The following is a 19465-nucleotide window of genomic DNA, read 5'->3' on the forward strand; positions in this document are numbered from 1 at the left end:
TATTTACTGTTAATTCTGCTGACCACACTGCGCAAAAATATAAAATACCACAGAACACCTACATGTTTGTAGATAGCCCGAGTTTGTTATTTCAGAGCAGCGAAGACACACCGAACACAAAAGAATAACGTCACTACCGGTTAGAGACCTTTAGCAGACGTTGTCCTTATGAATGAATTACAAACAACAGGTGCAGGTGGTAGGACCTTAATTGTGCAAGGTCCGCCCGGATTGCTACCACCATCTTGCTCGCTAATCCTGCCGTGAAGTAGCAGTGCTTGCACTGCTGTGTTTCGGCGTGGAGAGTTAGACAGCCGGTGAAATTACTGGCACTTGAGGTATCCCATCTTAGGCCTCTAGGTTGGCAACACATCTGCAATACCCCTGGTGTTGCAGATGTTTATGGGCGGTGGTGATCTCTTACCAAAAAAACTACGCTTTTGTGAAAGCGAAGGAGCGAGGTAAAAAGGTAAAAGTTAATTTTTTAAATTCCGTAGACGTAACAAGGAACCCATGCTTCTAGTTTTGCCATGTCTGTCCGTCCGCGGCTTAGCCACAGGGCGGCCACGCCGTACAAAATACGCGTTCTTGAATCTACATAGGCACGACGACGCCTGTACACGCGTCAATGTGTGCGTAAGATACACAGGGCTGACTATCGCAAAACCCTAGTACTATAGGGTATGTAGGTATGGCTTAGATGTGTAAATAAATGTAATCGTTAATCATATATTTTTATTCAAACCTACTTAAAATGTGTCTGTCTATGTATTTAAGCATTATTATTTTAAATTACAATAAATATATGACTACAAACTTGAACGAATTATTAGGTACCTAATTAAGTTATTTCATATATTAATCGCGATACTTTTAGAAAGCATTATTATTTACATTAGGAAATCGAAAAAAACTCTTTTTCTTATCTTTGGCTGTTGACAAACACCCATACAATGCACAGTATATCACCATTTCGCAAAATTATTGCTCCCGAACTTAGTGCCATGCGACGGTGCGACCGACATACATCGCGTTGCGCGCCCGACTGCTTTCCTGCGGTTTTCCTGCAATCTGCGCTTGAGGGGTGAGGTAACTCGAACCGGTGCGGGGCGGAGCGTGGCCATTCTGTACGCCAGTACTATTATATATTCTGTGGCTTAGCTAAGAAACTTTCTGCTAGAAATGTGTGATTTTGTATGAGTATATGAAGTAATCACACGAATAGTGGTAAAATGATTTTTTCATTCTTTTTTTAAATTATTTGGTATTACACGTAAGAGAGAATGTTTTTTTTCCTCTAAACCCTAACTCCCATAGGTGTAGGGTATCGTTGGATAGATGTTCTAGGCTAAGTTTGCTACAATAATTGTTCGATTCATTTCGGCAATTTTTGTAATCAGTCAAAATAGTTGGCTATTACTTATCGGAGTAGGTAGTACAACGAATTTAAAAGGAAAACTATGCTAAGTACAGCCAAGTAGATTTTTCAAGTTAACAAGTAGGTATTTAATAGTCGTTTAAAATGTATGATTGAATACGAATACCTATTTGCCGCATCTTAGTAGGTATGCCGGTGGTAAGGAACCCTTCACTGCACGTGGCCGGCACGTACTTGGCTGGTTTTACCTAACAATAATTCACTTTTTTGTTATTTTGATTATTGACAAATAAAATAAAGTTCATCATCATCATCGGCCTATCTTAGTCCACTGCTGGACATAGGCCTCTCCAGTTGCACGCCACTGAGCACGATCCTCGGCCACTCTCATCCAGTTCTTGCCAGCTACCCTGCGAAGATCATCGCTCCACCTAGTCTGAGGGCGTCCCACGCCTCGCTTGCCGATTCGCGGTCTCCACTCAAGAACTCGTTTGCCCCAGCGGTTATCGGTTCTTCGGCTGATATGGCCGGCCCACTGCCACTTCAGTTTGCTTATCCGGTGAGCTATGTCGATGACTTTAGTACTCTGTCGGAGTCGGATCTCCTCGTTCCGAAATTCGATTCTTCAGAGAAACTCCGAGCATAGCCTTTTCCATAGCTCGCTGAGCGACTTTAAATTTGTGGACCAGCCCAACCGTGAGTGTCCACGTCTCGGCACCATATGTCATGACTGGTAGGATGCACTGATTGAAGAGTTTCGTCTTCAGGCTCTGTGGAATGGGCGATGTAAAGACTCGACGAAGTTTCCCATATGCTGCCCAACCCAGCGTACCTATTCTATTGGGCTCTTTCTCGAAGTTGTTTTTACCCAGCTGCAAAGTTTGCCCGAGGTAAACATACTCTTTAACAACCTCCAGAGAGTAAATAAAGTTCATTACATACCTATTTACACACAATAAACTCGTGAGCGATTAAGTTTGCAACTGCCAGCCAATTAATATTAAAAGTTCAATCCAACACTTGACCGACAAAAAAAAAATCAAAATGGCATAGGAAACAGCTATTATAAAGACTCGCGAATGTCCTCGAGACTTTCACTGATAACAAAGGGTCCGCAGCGCGAGGCAACGCTCGCAGGGCAAAACGAAACAAAAGCGCCGTTTGACCGCGTCGAGTAAACGCGGTCATTACGCCAATACAAGGTGCGCGGCAGCTGGACCCACACCTGCCACCTTATAACATTTCTTTGAGTTTTTTTCGCATCGAACTTACTGGCCTATTTTTTATGGCGCAAGCTGTGGGGCAGCTGACGCCCGCATACCTCGAGCCTTTGTTACCGTCTTACTAGGATAATAAGGACAGCAAGGATAAGGCAGCTGTCTAAGATTGAAAGGCCGGGTGCCTGTAACACGTGCTTATCTATAAAAACTTTTTCTATTGCTTTGCGTTTTATTGTTTTTTAATCTCCTCTATAAAAGATGATGTAAATGCTCTCCTATTTTATCGCGAGGAGCTAGTTTGTTATTGCTGTATTTAGAAATAGAACAGCGTAGGTATTATTGAACCTACAAACATAAAAAGGTCTTGAGATATCTACTCATTATTCGTAGACAAATTTGATGTTTTGTTTGACTCGGTACCTACTACTAATATGCCTATATTGTAATGTTCAAAACTGTCTGTTAAAAAATATCCCAGGTAGGTACAGTCGAACCATTTGATTCCTGAGTCGACCCACCGTAAAACGTTCTCATAGTAAGGCAGCATAATAAATTCTCTTGTCAAGCAATGCGATGTCATTATGATTTTTTCTACGAAAAGGTTCCACAGTGGGTCACGATTCAGTTGGTTCGATAGTACTTTTGATGAGATACCTATCTAAGGTATGAAGCAAATTCTCAAACGATTATTGCCTACCAACAATACGAGTAAAATCACTTTTCACGATAAATATTAGAGTTGACTAAATCGCTACAAATTCTGTAGGTACTAATTGGTCGTTGGCAACCGCCATTCCTAGATCAGTCGCAAAAAACTTTAATAGTCTTGTCCCTTCGCAACGGAAGCCTGAGGTTCAAGGCTGCATAGTCCGTGCCACCTGCCGAACCCGTGCACTGCAATTAGCTATAATGACGCACAATTTACGTAGGAACCTATTGCCACAGTATAACAAGTTTCCCTACAGTAATCCGACGGAGACGTCTAGACAGAGCAATCGTGCGGGGCATGAGGGGGGGAGGAGCCCCAGCTGCATACTTCGCCGTTCTTAGTAGCTTGGGACAAGTGTTCTAGGGCTATCGCGTTTTTTTAACATTTTAATTTATAATAAAATTTATTATGGTGCATACGACATGAACTGTGAGTGCGTCAAAATCTTCATCTCGCATAAATAAGGAACTAAGATTTCATTTATTTATATAATTGTATTGATTTACTTACTTTATATAATTAAATTCAATAACAGGAGTTTTAAGTCCATTAAGTCTAGAAACCAAAAGTATTTGTCGGTTACTAATATATGTAAGTATATTTTGTGGAAAAAAGAATTATTTTTATTTCATAAATAGTATACCTACTTTGTTATTTCTTACCCCTAGTAAGTATGCGACCCCTAAATTATTTTGTTTTACTTAATTTCGCAATACCAAATTTTAAATTTGTGTGACAACCCTTCGTTACTTGCGTAAATACCTATACGTATCGCTCAACTTCAAAGGCGTCGGCCTACTGTAAGGAAAACTTGTTATACTGTGGTACTGCGATGGACGCGCTTCAATGAGGGCAGTAAGTGTGAATTTGAACTTGAATTTGAAAAACCCACCAAGTGCGAGTCAGACTCGCGCACGAAGGGTTCCGTATCATTATCTACTATACAACATTAGACATAACCAAAAAAACGGTAAAAAATCAAGTTTGTTGTATGGCAGCCCCGATAAATATTTATTTTATTTTAATTTAATTATTTATTTTAAAGTGATTCTATCTATCTATCTATAGCAGCCCTTGTTGCGTTCGTCTTCGAACGTATGCCTCCTCTTCACGTTTCCACGTCTGTCTGTCCCCTGTCACCTTCATCCAGTTAATGCCGGCTTGCTGCCGGATGTCATCCGTCCATCTTTTAGGAGGTCTTCCTCTACCGCGGAAAGTGATTATACAATTTAATATTCTGTGAATATTTCAAGCGTCTACCTATTGCCGTTATTAATATCAAACAAAAAACGGCAAAAAAATCACGTTTGTTGTATGGGAACCCCCCTTAAATATTTATATTATTCTGTTTTTAGTATATAATGTCATAGCTGCCACAGTAATACAATTAATAATAATCTAGAGCGGAGTCTCAGTAATAGGGTTCCGTGGGCACCCTTTGGGTACGGAACCCTAAAAAACGAGCCTACTCATTTCTCAAAGGGCTCAACGCATTCGTAACTCAACTTATGTTATGGATGTCCATGGGCGGCGGTGATTGCTTTCCATCAGGTGACCCGCCTGTTCGTTTTCCCCCTATCTTATAAAAAAATCGACTGGGGTCATATGTGAAGATTGCTAATGCTCAAGATCGAATGGATATTGATAAGGAAAAGCCGATTGATCGGTAGCTCTAGGCGTCAAATGGCAAGGGGCACCATTTTTCAGTTTCTAGTGCGAAATAAAATTTTGAGACGCGCGATAAGAGTGTAGAGAATCTCGCTCTACATTGATCAAGCAAGGGCTAGAGCCGCCGCTGCGGTCTATATAAAACGCACATAACAATCGCGTCCTTATTTTGTGAACGCATAAAAATAACTGCGTGTCATCTTATACTTACGCGTAACAGAATACGCCTAAAACTAATTGTCATAATATTATCACACATAATAATAACTTAGCATAACTTTAATCAGCATAACGTTAAATTTCCTAATTTGAAAACGCATTGTGTGTTTTAAAATTAGGGAATTTGTTTATTAACATTATTATTGCTATGCGTAATTATAAATACGCATCCCTAACCTATTAATTATGCGTCATGTAGAGTTATGCTAGATAATGTTGTTTGTGTGCGTGTGGGTGTATCTGTTACTCTTTTACGCGAAAACGGCTAGTTAGATATGGATGAAATTTTGTTTGCAAATAGCTGGATCTCTGGAATCCACCACACTTTATTCCGAACTTCCTACGCGTTCTGTGTAAAATCACGATCTAGAGACGTAACATTTTGTACTGTTGTTATTCATAGCTACAACCAAGATGAAGACCAACATGTAACTACTCGTAAAGTGTTAAGAATTCTCATTGGAATTTAGTAACATTCCGAACTTTTAATTCGACTGTTAGACCTTTACGCGAACGAAGCCGCGCCGCGCCAAAAGACAAAAAGAATATCGATTTCTCTTACAGACAAAAGTGCCTTCGTTTCCAAAAGAGATCTTATTTCGGTAATTCGTTTATTTACTTACTCGTTAACGACGAACCATGTCGCTCCCTAAAAGGAGATTAATTTTGTAAAGAAACTCAATTTCCTGTGTAATTTTACGGTGCTTAACAGTACCATTTAATTTAATTCAAAACCGCCAAACATAATCCTGCATAAAATGTCGGTTCGTTTCTTTCTAAAACACGTTCGTATACATATATAAATCATTGGCGATTACGTGATGCTAGGAATAGGGGACCCCGTGGATCGATGGTGCAGACCGGCAGAGAAGCACCCTCGGGGAAACTAGGTCAGGCGCCCCCATAGCGCACCCTCGCTACCAGGCTGCCAGAACAACGCAAGCGATCGCTTTGAACCATGAAGCCAACTAGAAAGACAGCATAGGAGTAATATAATTAAAGCTGCTAGATGTTTGTCACATAGATACTGTTATTATCGACCCGATTACGTTTTACGATAGATTTTCCGTTTATTTTGAAGCTTTGGTATCTGCGAGGGGTGTACTACCCGCGCGGGGTGAATGAACTCCACGGGCTCATTATTGGTGACCTTATTGTTTTAGGATCGGGCCCGGATTCATTTTGTTAAGATCCACCTCATTAAAAATCACATTACAATTTAATTTCTAAGGGAAACGCATGTTTATTTAAATTACTATAAGCTGTGCCCGCGACTTCGTTTACGTGGACTTAGATTTATCTCAGTCAGTGTTTGGACTGCCTAGCAGTTTTCAAAAGATACCTGCCATCAAAATGGATTAGTGGCTTTTCAACGGGTTTATTGTTAGTTACCTATTGTTACTAACGGACAGGAAGCTCCACTCTTGGCACCAGCCTACCTAGAAGGTAGGGCCAGAATTTGGCGATCTGTGGGACGTGCGTAAAGTGGCTGTCGTGTGTTAAGTTGTCGCAGTGCAGTCAAACAACGCGCGCGGAGTGGTATGAAGCCGTCCAGGTTCTTCTAAAAGAGACTGCGCTGGATGGCCTGGACGGAGACATGTGCGCGTATATTTTGTGATGAATGACTTCAATGAGAGAGCCCTGACTATGGTGACACTCAGGTCCTTTACGGTGCCTGAATAAAGCACCGTCTGAATACAAAATCGGAGTACCGATGCTAGTCTCTTCTATTCATGGAGATGACCTGTGTTTTCACTGTGTTCGCCGACAATCTCTTTTGAGAGGGCCAAGAGAACCAGTCACGCGGCGCCCTTAACACCCTCCAACTCCAACCTAAACTGAACTCTACTGGATATGCTTAGCCATAGATGTGAGGTCAACTCACGTTGGTAATGTATTTCATTATCATCAGCCGGAAGGTAGACGTCCACTGCTGAACAAAGGTCTCCCGGCCTGCCAACGCTTCGTCTTCCGGTTCGTGGTTGCCACTCGACTTCGAGGACTTTTCTCCCCCAACGATTATCTGTTCTTCGAGCGATATGACCCGTCCATTGCCACTTAAACTTGCATATTTTTCCAGCTATGACTGTGTTTCCAGTTATGTATTTTATATTTACTCCCTATTTTATATTTTTTTACTTTTTTATTCATAAAAAGTTTATGTAGTTAACGAAATTTTAGCTAAACTAACAGTAGGATCATCATCAGCCCGACATCAGCAGGACGTCCACTGTTGAACAAAGGCCTCCCCCTTAGAACGCCACAATGAACGACAACTCGCCACTTGCATCCACCGGTTGCCTTCAACTCTCGCAATGTCGTCCGTCCTAGTGGGAGGCCTGCCAACGTTAAACTAACAGCAATTTTGCCAACTGTTCCTTGAAATTATTTACAATGACGTATTTTTTTACTTGTGAACCGATTCGTAAATCCAAGGAAACTACGATACAATACATCAACATCAATGAAAACCACATTTCCGGACTACTCATCAGGCTTTCAAAAAAAGGGCTTATACTTTCTTAAAAAGCCGGCGTCGGACTAAGACTCTTAGACTAAGACGAAGTCCTTGAGTAGCTCATCTTACGTTGGAAAAAAATCTACGAACTATCCATTTATCGAATTTTATATTCCTGATATCATTTTACAGTCTATAATTGATCTGAACTTTAAAAAATAACCGAAGTTTTCACATAATCAACCACGACTATTCTAAAACTGTTCGATAAAATATTAAAATTGATGTATCTTTTTTAATTGTGAACCGATTCGAATGAAATAAACACTAAATATTAATCCGAGGCATCAATAACACATCAGTGAAAACCGCATCATTCTACGTTAAGCCGTTTCTGAGATTAGCGTGAACGAATGCACAGACAAACCGGCAATAATTCTAAAAATCGTTGTTTTGGGTTCTATTACGCTAATAAAGGCTAATGTACAGACACCGACTTTATACAGATTTATTATATGTATAGATAGATATATAGATTGCTGTATGTACCTATATTAAAGGAAGCTTTTAATCTTGGCCTGTAGCCGAGCCGTTCTTGTATTTATTTATTTATTTCGGGGATCTTGGAAACTAACGGTTTCAACGGAACGGTTACATGAATGTTTTCGGTTCAATCTATCTAGCTTGCTATCATTTATGTCATACTAGCCTGTTACCCGCAACTCCGTCCGCGTAGGATTCGGTTTTCACTATCCCGCTGGAACTATGAAATTTTCCGGGATAAAAACTATCCTATGTGCTTCCTCGGGACTCAAACTATCTGTATACCGAATTTCATCTCAATCCGTTCAGCGGTTTACACGTGATGAAGTAACAAACAAAGAAACAAAAAAAAAGCAAACAAGCAGACTTACAAACTTTCGGATTTATTATATTAGGTTTTTTTTTTTAATTAAAGTATTATTTATTTATATTATACTTTCTACTGCAGAGGAGCAGGCCTCCTCTCAGAATGAGAAGGCTTCGGACGTAGTTCCCAAGTGAATACAATTCCAATTTGGAACTTAACACACATTATTGAATTCTTCGCAGATATATGCAGGTTTCATGGTATATTTAAAATGTAATTTTGCTCATAAATTTCGAAAAACTCAATGGTGCGAGCCCGGGCTCGAACTCACGGCCATCTATATGGGAGGCTATAGGTCAAACTACTAGGCAACCATGACTAGTTAGAAGTTTAAGTCCGTAGGACGCGGGCCGCAGGAGCGTAGAGCATGCATACATGTGACATTGTATTCACTGTTCTTTCCCAACTGCTTTTTACACAAAGGGTATCAAAAATCTCTTACCCTCATCAAAATGTTGATAAACTTGCCTTACAACCATGTCCTCTAAATATAGAGGATCACCATACATTATGTGTCGCCTCCGCTAACACTGAGGTGTTTAATTGTATTACTCGCGTGTCATAGTGCCCTGGTACATGGTCGGGAGGGTCCTTAATGGGGTAGGACTTTCACACCCCTGCTGCATTAGGTACCTAACCGACCAAGCCAAACTAGGCTAAAATGATGTAGTAAATATTGGACACTTCAAAATATTAACTGTTAATGCGCAGTTTCGCTTTAAGTAGGTACGTAAATACCTACCTAGTGTTAAAAATCCTGTATTTAGTGTAATTTGGCTACTGATTGCAAGCTGATTGCTAATATGATACAAGTGGAAAAATATTGAAATTCGTCCATAAATCTTACTGACTGCCTAAAAGCAGAAATTCCTCTCTGGGAAAAATATTACTAAAATTTGATCAAAAATATCTGTACACGCTTCTAAGCCGTAAGCCGTAACGCCGTTAACAATAGATGTGTGTAGCCTCCTGGCTAATACAAAATGCATCTGTGCCGTGTTCCAGTCTTTACGAGTATGTATGAATGTACTCGTAAGTACCTATGTAGGTACTGAGGCTGAGCCCTGGTTCATGGTGGGCCTCTACTCCGAATTTTAATATCATTATTATTGTCAATGAAAATGTACTTAATTGACGGAGAAAATTGTTATTGATGTAAAGTACTCGTAGGTACTTAATTGATTTGAGATACGAGAGTTGTTTTGTTGTTGGGTCAAATTTTGCAAGTTCATTTTGACCTCATTTTGACCCACTGCCTTGAAATTTGGCGTACATATTCTAAGTTAAATGACGAAGCCAAGAAAAGTCAACAAAAAGTAGTCAGAAGAAAATCTTATATTAAAAAACCGGCCAAGAGCGTGTCGGACACGCCCAAAATAGGGTTTCGTAGCCATTACGAAAAAATTAAGTAATATATTTCTAAGGATTTCGTATTTTATACGGAATCTTCCAAGTTTAGGTATATTTTATCCCTTGAGCTGCTATTTACTCATAAACTACTAATAATTCTCAAGCAAACTTGGCTGCTATAGTTTTCCTTGAAAGTTTGATATACTGACTACCATCCTGAATTTTTTCAAATTTTTCCACCCACCGGTTTAGATTTTAGAGGGGGGAACGTTCGATTTTAATGATAATTTGCACTTTAAAGTTGAATATTTCGCAAACACATCACTGAATCGAAAAATCGTCCTGGAAAACCCGTAATGGTTTTAAAAGACCTATCCAATGATACCTCACACTATAGGGTTAGATGAGAAAAAAAAATCACCCCCACTTGAAGTCTATGGGAGGTACCCTAAAAAAATTTTTTTTTTACTTTTAATTGTACTATTTCGTCGGCATGGTTTATTTATATATCCGTGCAAAATTACAGCTTTCTAGCATTGATAGTCCCTGAGCAAAGCCGCGGACGGACAGACAGACAGACATGGCGAAACTATAAGGGTTCCGTTTTTGCCATTTTGGCTCCGGAACCCTAAAAATGCATTTTTCAACAGAAACTTACCTAGCCAATTAGACAGATTTCTACCTCTACAGAGTTAAATATATGTAGACATGAGAATCTGTAGAATTGGGAATCTGTAGACATGGACCTAAAGGTTTCAAAATGGTGACGATATGTAGGTACATACCCGAATTTTAAGTACCACCCTTAGCTATATTTAAGTCTGACCGTACAAAGACAGCAGCCCGGAATAGTCGGAGCTGCATTAATTATGCACACCGTAAAGGTGGCAGCGTGACAGTCGGACTCACCTTGACGAGTCGTTGCCCCGGCGTTGCTCGGCCATCGATTCCGCGCCATCGAACTGGTTTCTAGTTCAGTCACTCGGCCGCGATATCCATATATAACTCATGCAAAATGTAGACGTCCTTCAATAATAGATACGATATTAACTACCACGCTGAGTCGGCGATATACCTAACTGGACGTCTGTGCGACGCAATGTTAATATCAAGGGCATCGCCAACCAATAAAAATTAAAACCACCATTAGACAGAGACAATGAGGGCTATCGCGTATGAATTCACCGCTAGAGGCGCTAGTGTAGCGCGAGGTCTCCGAAATGTCAAATCTCATAGTTTTTTGGGTGAGCTACGCGGGTTTATTTATACTTAATTAAAATAATTTTGTGAATGTTTTGCATTACCTGAAATTAATTATGGCAATAATGCGTAACGGGGCAATGAATGTCTGTGTTTTGAGACAATTTTGTCTTTCGGAAACTTTTGTCCTCCCTTTTTTCCGAACAAATCGGGACTACGCAACACTGTGGTTGCTCGATATTTTTATGGTACGGTTTTTAAGTTTATTAAATAATAATATGATTTCAATCTAAACTTTGTTTTCACGCCCGTAATAAAATAACAGACTTTGAAAGCAAAAACCTCACGCAACAGTGGCGCCATCTAGAAAGACAAAAAACGATAGCCCTCATTATAATAACCTAACCAACAAAAAGTTGGAAAACCCCCGACTTTGTCACTTCAAAGTTCAATATCTCAAAAACGGCTGAACCATCGCTAGAAAACCTGCTTTCAAATAAAAAAACCGCGTTCAAATCGGTCCACCCGTTTAAGAGTTACGGTGCCACAGACAGACAGGCAGACACATACACACAGACACACAGACGCACATAGCGGTCAAACTTATAACACCCCTCTTTTTGCGTCGGGGGTTAATGAGACTAAATCGACCTTGCGAACATTTTCTGCCTCACTCATTTGCATAAGTATATTAATTTTTCAGACAAGGCGACGGCGACGGCGACGTAAAATGACTTTTATGCTCTAGTGCATAAAATAAAATTTTCGTCTAAGACCAACTTAAGATCAAGGTGTCAACAGCCACAAACAAAAAAGTTTCTGTATATTTTTTCAAATCATTTTTAATTTATATAGAACTAAAAATCATTCAAATCTATCATATTAAATCAGGAAAATTAAAAAAAATTGAATTATTATAATAATGCATAAAAAATAAAAGGTACACAGAAAGTGAATCATTGTTTCCACTGTTGCTATTTATTTTTCTCGCCATCGAAGTGAAAAGCAGAGTGTAAAACTTTCCCCTCGACGTGTCTATCCACCCTGGCCGTACCGGCTCGGGTGGCTATATGAACGCCTCGAGTAAAATGGCTCGTTTTATGTTGTACAATCTACTATTCCATACAAACCTATGGCAATAGCAAACACAAAAAATTAAACAAAATAATGAAATACATAAACATTTCTTCAATTCATTTTGGTGCAATCTTTGTTCAAACAAAATAAACAGCGACGGCATCACACAGATACAGCCACATGAAATACCAGGAGCTCATCAGAGACTAAACACCCTATTCATGTGAATAATTTGCTCCAAAAACTTACACCGGTACTAGGTTGACATGAACACACGAAGCATTGTCTCGATCAATCACGGGGTGGCTGCTATACGTGCGTGCCGATTTATTACCACACCCAACCAACCCCATTACAACAACGTTTACGTTTTACTTTACCGTTTTCCAAACCTAACCTTATTTTGAATGATACGAGGTGAAATTTTCAATGGTGCAAAATACAAGAATTTAATGTAACTGTAGACGCATTTTGTAAACAGTCAAAGTCGACTATACATTTTATTGATCAAGCGAGTTCAACTTGCACGGTTTGTTTTTAATGACACATAATAAGCATTTTGGTGGTGGCACCGGAAGTTTTACTAAGTAATTGATTTAGAGAATTGAAGTTATAGGTACTATGAAAGACTGTGTTGTAGGATGTTTAAACCATCCAGACGGTATCACGTATATTGTATTTCGATCCAATTTATGAAAAGTGTAAACAAAGACGCCATTTATCCGACCACAGACATTCAATGTTGTGAAAACCTAGAACCTACTGCAAAATAATTAATCTGTTCAGTAAATCCATAAATTTATTAATTGAATAGATCAAAGTATTTTTTTAAGTATTTTTATTTTATTATATTTATTCATTCGCGTATTAATCGATTTTTAAAATGTCAAATTACGTCAGATTTTGACGAAGATTTTCAAATAAAAACTAAATATTGAAATCAAGTGAATTTTGGTGAAAAAAGTGATTAGACATTTAGTTTAAAGACACGATTTATAGATTAATGTGTTATTGATGCGATCCAGGGAGTGTTTATACAAGAATTTAGATGAAATCGGTTTGTTTACACTTTTAATAAATTGGATAGGCATAACGTATAGTAGGTATGAAGTATTTACTTCAACTAAAAATAAGTACCATTACCTACTAAAACTTCAATAAAAAATAGTCAAATAAGTACCGTATTCATGAATGATAAGTATGGACTCTATACTTACTATAGCTATAACTGACAGTTACGAAACCCATGAACATTTTGTACTATGGGAAAATGTTTTTTCTTGTACTTTATTTTTTCGTCAATTTTCCAATGTTTTTAATAGTTATTCTGGCTATTCGGGATGGAGAAAAATAAAACACTATGTATATGTGATGTATATGTTACTAACACTAACTGCAGCCAAATTGTCCTCCCGAACTTCTTCTCAAACGCCATCTTCCATAGTATAGCCGCTCCAAGGCAAATATTAGCCAGTCGTCTGCCGCACCCACACAGGCGCAGATGCACCGCGTGAGTCATGGCTACATCTATTTGCGTGATTGGTCGATCGATGGATCCGAAGGCTTGGCTTTAGTGGTGATTTGACACTTTCTAGTTAAGCTTTTGATTAATAACTCGTTTTAGTTAGTTACGACGGTGGAAAGAAAGCATGTGGCAGAACTATTTTATTTAGGCCTAAACACACGTTGAAACGCAACTGTAACGAAACTGCATGCAACTTCTAGTTACTTTGAGTTTCATTTGAGTTTATGTCATACTCTTTATAAGAGACCGCACATGTGCAACGCAACGCACAATTTCAAATGCGTCATGTGCGGTATCTCATAAAGAGTCATCGCATTCACTCAAAAGCAACTAGAAGTTGCAGTTTCGTTGCAGTTGCGTTTAACCGTGTGTGCTGGGCCTTATAGATACTTATTAGGCAAGCGTGCTCCATCTTAATCCACATCTTCGCTTGCCATCAGAGGGGCTACTACGAAATTCAAAAACTGATGTTCGTATCGTACTGTACTAACCTCTTGTGTCCGTTGATTCGATGCTGGCAGCATAGTTCCATTTTTGAATAATAATATGGAACGGACGCAAGGGTGTTAAACAGAGACTTGTATCCGAGCTGCCAACGTAGGAACTTGAATTTGAAATACATACGAAAATATCCTAAAGAAGTGATTTTAATTTAAATATTATATTATTAGGCTAGTGGACCGTCCGTCCACTACAGTACCGTCCCGCTGACACTTATACTATTTAATACGAGATTTAGAGAGACGGTATGATAAGAGCTTCTATTTTCGAATTTCGGAGTAGTCCCTCAGGCGTGACTGTGGTCAGACGCAAGCCTATTTCTGTTTAAAAAATAACCCTCCTTCGGGCAGTCGGGTAAAAACCTTAAATACAAGGAGAATTATTCCGTCTTGATTGAGACACAGGAATTATCCTAGTTCAGGCTTACATTTTAAATTAAATTATTATTTATCATTAATTATGAGCACTTTCTGTTGTGACACGCCATACTCGTACAAGTTTATCCCAGCCTATAAACTTCCCACTGCTGGGCACAGACCTACTCTCAGAATGAAAGAGCTTGAGCCGTAATTCCCACGCGAGCCCAGTGTGGATTGGGAACTTCACACACACCATTGAATTGCTTCGCAGGTTTGTGCAGGTTTTTTCACGATGTTTTTCTTCACCGTAATAGAGGCTTGGGAGCTGCATTAGTGGATACTACACTACAGTTATTAATATTATAAAATTGCATGAAGCGGTTTCCAAATTATGGTAATACATACTATAATTGGGTTCGAAAGATTAAAAATACAAACATATTGGAACATAGAACCTCCTTCATTTTTGAAGTCGGTTAAAAACCTAAAGAAAGCAAAAGACTAAAAAGTAAAGACCAACACCGCCAAAGTAAATCAACCGTCTGCAACCTCTGATATCCTAGTACCTAAGCTCTTATTGAAAGCCCTCCCCGCTAAAAATAAATCAAAACATCCCCGTCTGGCGGAGGTACGTATAGACAGACAGACGGACAGATCAATTTGCAGGCCGTGTCGCCGTCTACAGTGAAAAGCGGGAAATTAAATATTTAATACCTCTTCGGCAGAGGGGAGAACTATGGGGTCCTATATGCTTAATAGACTGTGTAGAAGTAGGTATAATGCGTAAGAATAAGTTATACCAGAAGCGAAACTGCGGCTGATTCACGGACTGCGGGCTTATTTAGTGACAGCACGAGTTATATAAAACAAAAAAGAGGTGCATATTTATAGCAGCAGCATAGGGTGAAAATTTCATTGGACAACCCTACCCGAGTGATAGAAACTTGAGTTTGGTATTTTTTATTTTTAGTATTTACTGCGCAGTTAGTAACCACGAGCTTTGCTATACTTATGTCATCACTGACGTCACCTTAAAAATTGAGGCAACCTGGTGGGAATCGAGTTGTTAAGGTGCCACACCACTGATACTTAGACAATATCTACACAGTAATAAAAATTGCAATGTGTGAGCACGCCCGCATGATTCATTAGATTGAAAACCCTGACCGTCATGCACTGGGCTAAAGGAACCAGAGCCCTTATTATGTCTTAAGGGCGATAAATAAGGAATTACGAACGAGAGTCTATTAGAAGCCCGAAGTCGAAGACTGAGTGCTTTAATGAGTCGATGTTCGTAATTATAGTACCGCCCGTGCGACATACAATGTTTTTCATCACATTTGCGAGTAAAATTTTATATTTCTAAAAGAAAAAATATACTTAATTGTTCCAAATATTGCCGATAGCTCAGGCTGCGCTCTTGGCAGCGCCGCCCTCCCCCTCCCACCCCGCAGCACGTGCCTGACGTGCGTGTGCGTGTGGGCCAGCGCGCGTAGCACCATCAGTACGGGACTGACTCATTTACCGACCTTGGGCTTCATGACAAGAAAATTTGTACGTGCAATGACTCATCTACCGACCACGGGTTTCATGACAAGCACATTAAGGTTGATGGTTTTATTTGGGGGTTGCAACCAAGGTAGCCTGCATGTTACGACACAGTTTACAGCAAGTGTGATGGAAAAATTCTTACAGTCGCTTTCACCATTTCTTGCTGTCTAACGGTTTAGAATAACTAAAGTTGGAAAAAGATATGAAATACAAATACGATCTTAAATTTCTCATTCATTACGATAGGCGACAAGAGTTACGCTTCTTTTAGTTTTTATTCTCATTGTAGTATTGGATATCAAAAATTCAAGGGCGTTTATTTTACTAAATGCGCTTACGGGAGGAAGTCACTATTTCGGAATCACTGGATACTTTTTATTTGTTTCTTGTTACATCATACAATTAAAACTTTAAAAAATACAACATATGTACTTTAGTTTCCTGTTAACCTTAGCGGTCCCCCGACATCGACGACGTTTAGATAAAAAAAATATTACTAGATACTTATACTAAATTAACTTAGGCTAATTTTGCGGAAAATCAGCATAGTCCCCGCGGGACAGGGATAAACAAATTATTCGCAGATGAAGTCGCGGGCACCAGCTGAGTAGTGCATAATTATTTTTTACTTTTTAGCTGTCTTTTTTGGCGGCGTTTTTTAGTCCGCGTTTTTTTCAGGCGTTTTTTTTGTGTGTCTTTTTTAATTTTTAATTATACTCATGTTTAAATATATTGTGTAGCTGGGTTCTCTCCGCTATTTCTGCCCATAACTAGGGCACGAACGAAACAGGCAATGTGTACATATGTAGAGATGTGTAGGTATACACTCATTAGTACGCAATTTGCCCCAAAAGGGTGTGGTTTTAAAGTTTGGGAGCGTGCCGCGCTTGAGAATAAATACTCGATGATGGCCGCATATAGGCACATTAACAAAGTAAATAAATATCATGGGGTAATTGATACCCATTTCCTCGTTTTGCTGTCTATGGGCGGCGGTAGTTGCTTCCCATCAGATGATCCCCATGCACGTTTTCCCCTTCTTACATATTGGTAATACAAAAATAAACATGGGTACATTAGAACATGAAACTACCGTGAGACTCACTCATATTAAATATAATGACCCGGATAACTCACGTCTTAAATCGAGTTTAGCTCGAGCGCGAGAGCGGCGGCGCGCAGTGCGCGCGTTGCAGCAGCCGCTGAGTCGCGTTGCTCCGAAGACGAAGGGCTACGGATTAGCCCGGAACATGTCGAGCTAAACTCGATTTAAGACGTGAGTTATCCGGTTCATTATATTTAATGTGGGTATATTAGATTAAATAATTGAATATTCACATAGTTAAATGAGCATGGCTGTTTGCTGCTTTTATTTTTAATGTTCATAAAAATACAAGCGTGCGATCCTAGCAAGAAATATAACAAATCAAAGAAAACTGAAATCAATCCAGAGGATTTACTGATAGTTTGATGATTACTGAAATGAAATTATTGTTGAAAACAAAGGAAATATTACGTTTCCATGTTTATTTATTACGTTAAACATAAGCTAATTGTATTAGTTCAAACAAACAAAGTTTTATAATACCATATAATACGGAGCGCATAAAAGGCAAAACAAACACTTCACGCAATTGCAACAAATAGCGATATCCATAAAGAAGCCACAAGAAACCGCCCATTTGTTTAAAGGCAATCCAAACAAATATGGTCGCGGGCCGAACTTTCCTGAACTTGTATCATTATCGTCGAGTAAACCCGCTGTTTGTGGTTCGAGAATGGTTATTAAGACGGGACTTTTCTCGTTTATGCATCTCTGTCTAGCTTATGCTGGTAGAAAGGGATAGTTTACTGACGCAAGGAACAGCAAATTGTGTAAGCCGAGCTGCAATATTGCGTATGTCCCTAACACTTGAACTCTCCCTCTTGGAAAACGTCGGTGATAATATATTGTCATATGAAAAATGATGGATATATTGAAATAGACAATGAAAATCTGTAGCAGATTTCCATTTTTTGACACCTGAGAGACAATAGTAGATTGATAACCAAGGGTGGAAAGTGACCCATTTCAATCGAGATATTTCTGGCGCTCGAACGAGGTGAGAGCGCCAATAGCTCGAGGGGAAATGGGTTATTTCACCCGAGTTAGACACTCTACTTTTAACCTCCAACGGTACCTTTTCGACCTGGCCATTTGCCACGGCCGACTATAAAAAAAACGAGTTGGTCACTACCAAGGAGCTTATATACAAAACTGGATGTTGAACGCCGAACGAAACAGGTTGAATTTTATTACTTATTTATGTATTTATGTATTCCATCTCTTTCTCTCACATTTCACGAATGACTTCCATCTCTTTCTTAACCTAACTAAAGAAAGAGATGGAATAGTTCGTGACGTAATAATAAAGATCAAATTTCTTATTTCAAACGGATGTTCGGCTTTCAACCTCTAGTGTTGTATACAAGCTCCTTGGTCATGATGTGCATGTAGATGGCCATGCCGAAACGTGAAAAAAAAGTGTCCTTGACGTAACTCAATTATCTTCGACTCCGTGGCTAATCGAAAATTAAAAAAAAAGTACTTTCCGCATTACCCATGAAAATTAAACTTTCCGAACAGGAGAGATGAAAACAAATGATTTAGTTTAAAAGAGAAGAGGGTGTAGAAGTATGACAGTTTTTCTTTTTCTCCACGTCTTTGTGTGATATATGTATTTTAATTTGACCGAGATACATCGTCCGACGATATTTATTAATGTGCTGAAATATTTATTTGGATAACTCTTAAGCTGATATATTTAATTTAATTATGCCCTGACTGTTTTTTCTTTTATTTATATTTACAATTCCTACAAATGCGTAACATGGCTGACCGACAATGCGTAGCCTAAATCACTGGAGCTAGAGACTTGAAATGTGGCAGACATATTCCTTTTATTTAAAAGGTATGCATGCTTGCTCTCTATCCCGTGGGAATTACGAAAAAGAAGGGAAAATAAAGAAGGAAGTTTTGGGAATTCCCACGGGATAGAGGGCAAGTCTTCCTCAGGAGAAGTCATGGGGCAAAGCCAGTTTATTTTAAAAATGTTCGTATTTGGTCATCGGTCACCCCCAACGCCATTTATTACATTTCTGTATCTGGTTAACAATTGAATAATAATCTAGATTTCCTGGCGATATCTTTACCCAGAAAAAATATTTTTGGGAGCCAATCCAGACATGACGTCACTTTGACTGCCCCACCCCTTAACACAGACGACGTCATAATGACTGCCCCGCCTTAAACGTCTGACGTAACATGCGGATGATCTGTACTGATACACAAGGTGTATTA

This window comes from Choristoneura fumiferana, chromosome 21 (genome assembly GCF_025370935.1).
Source record: "Choristoneura fumiferana chromosome 21, NRCan_CFum_1, whole genome shotgun sequence".
Taxonomy (NCBI): Eukaryota; Metazoa; Arthropoda; class Insecta; order Lepidoptera; family Tortricidae; genus Choristoneura; species Choristoneura fumiferana.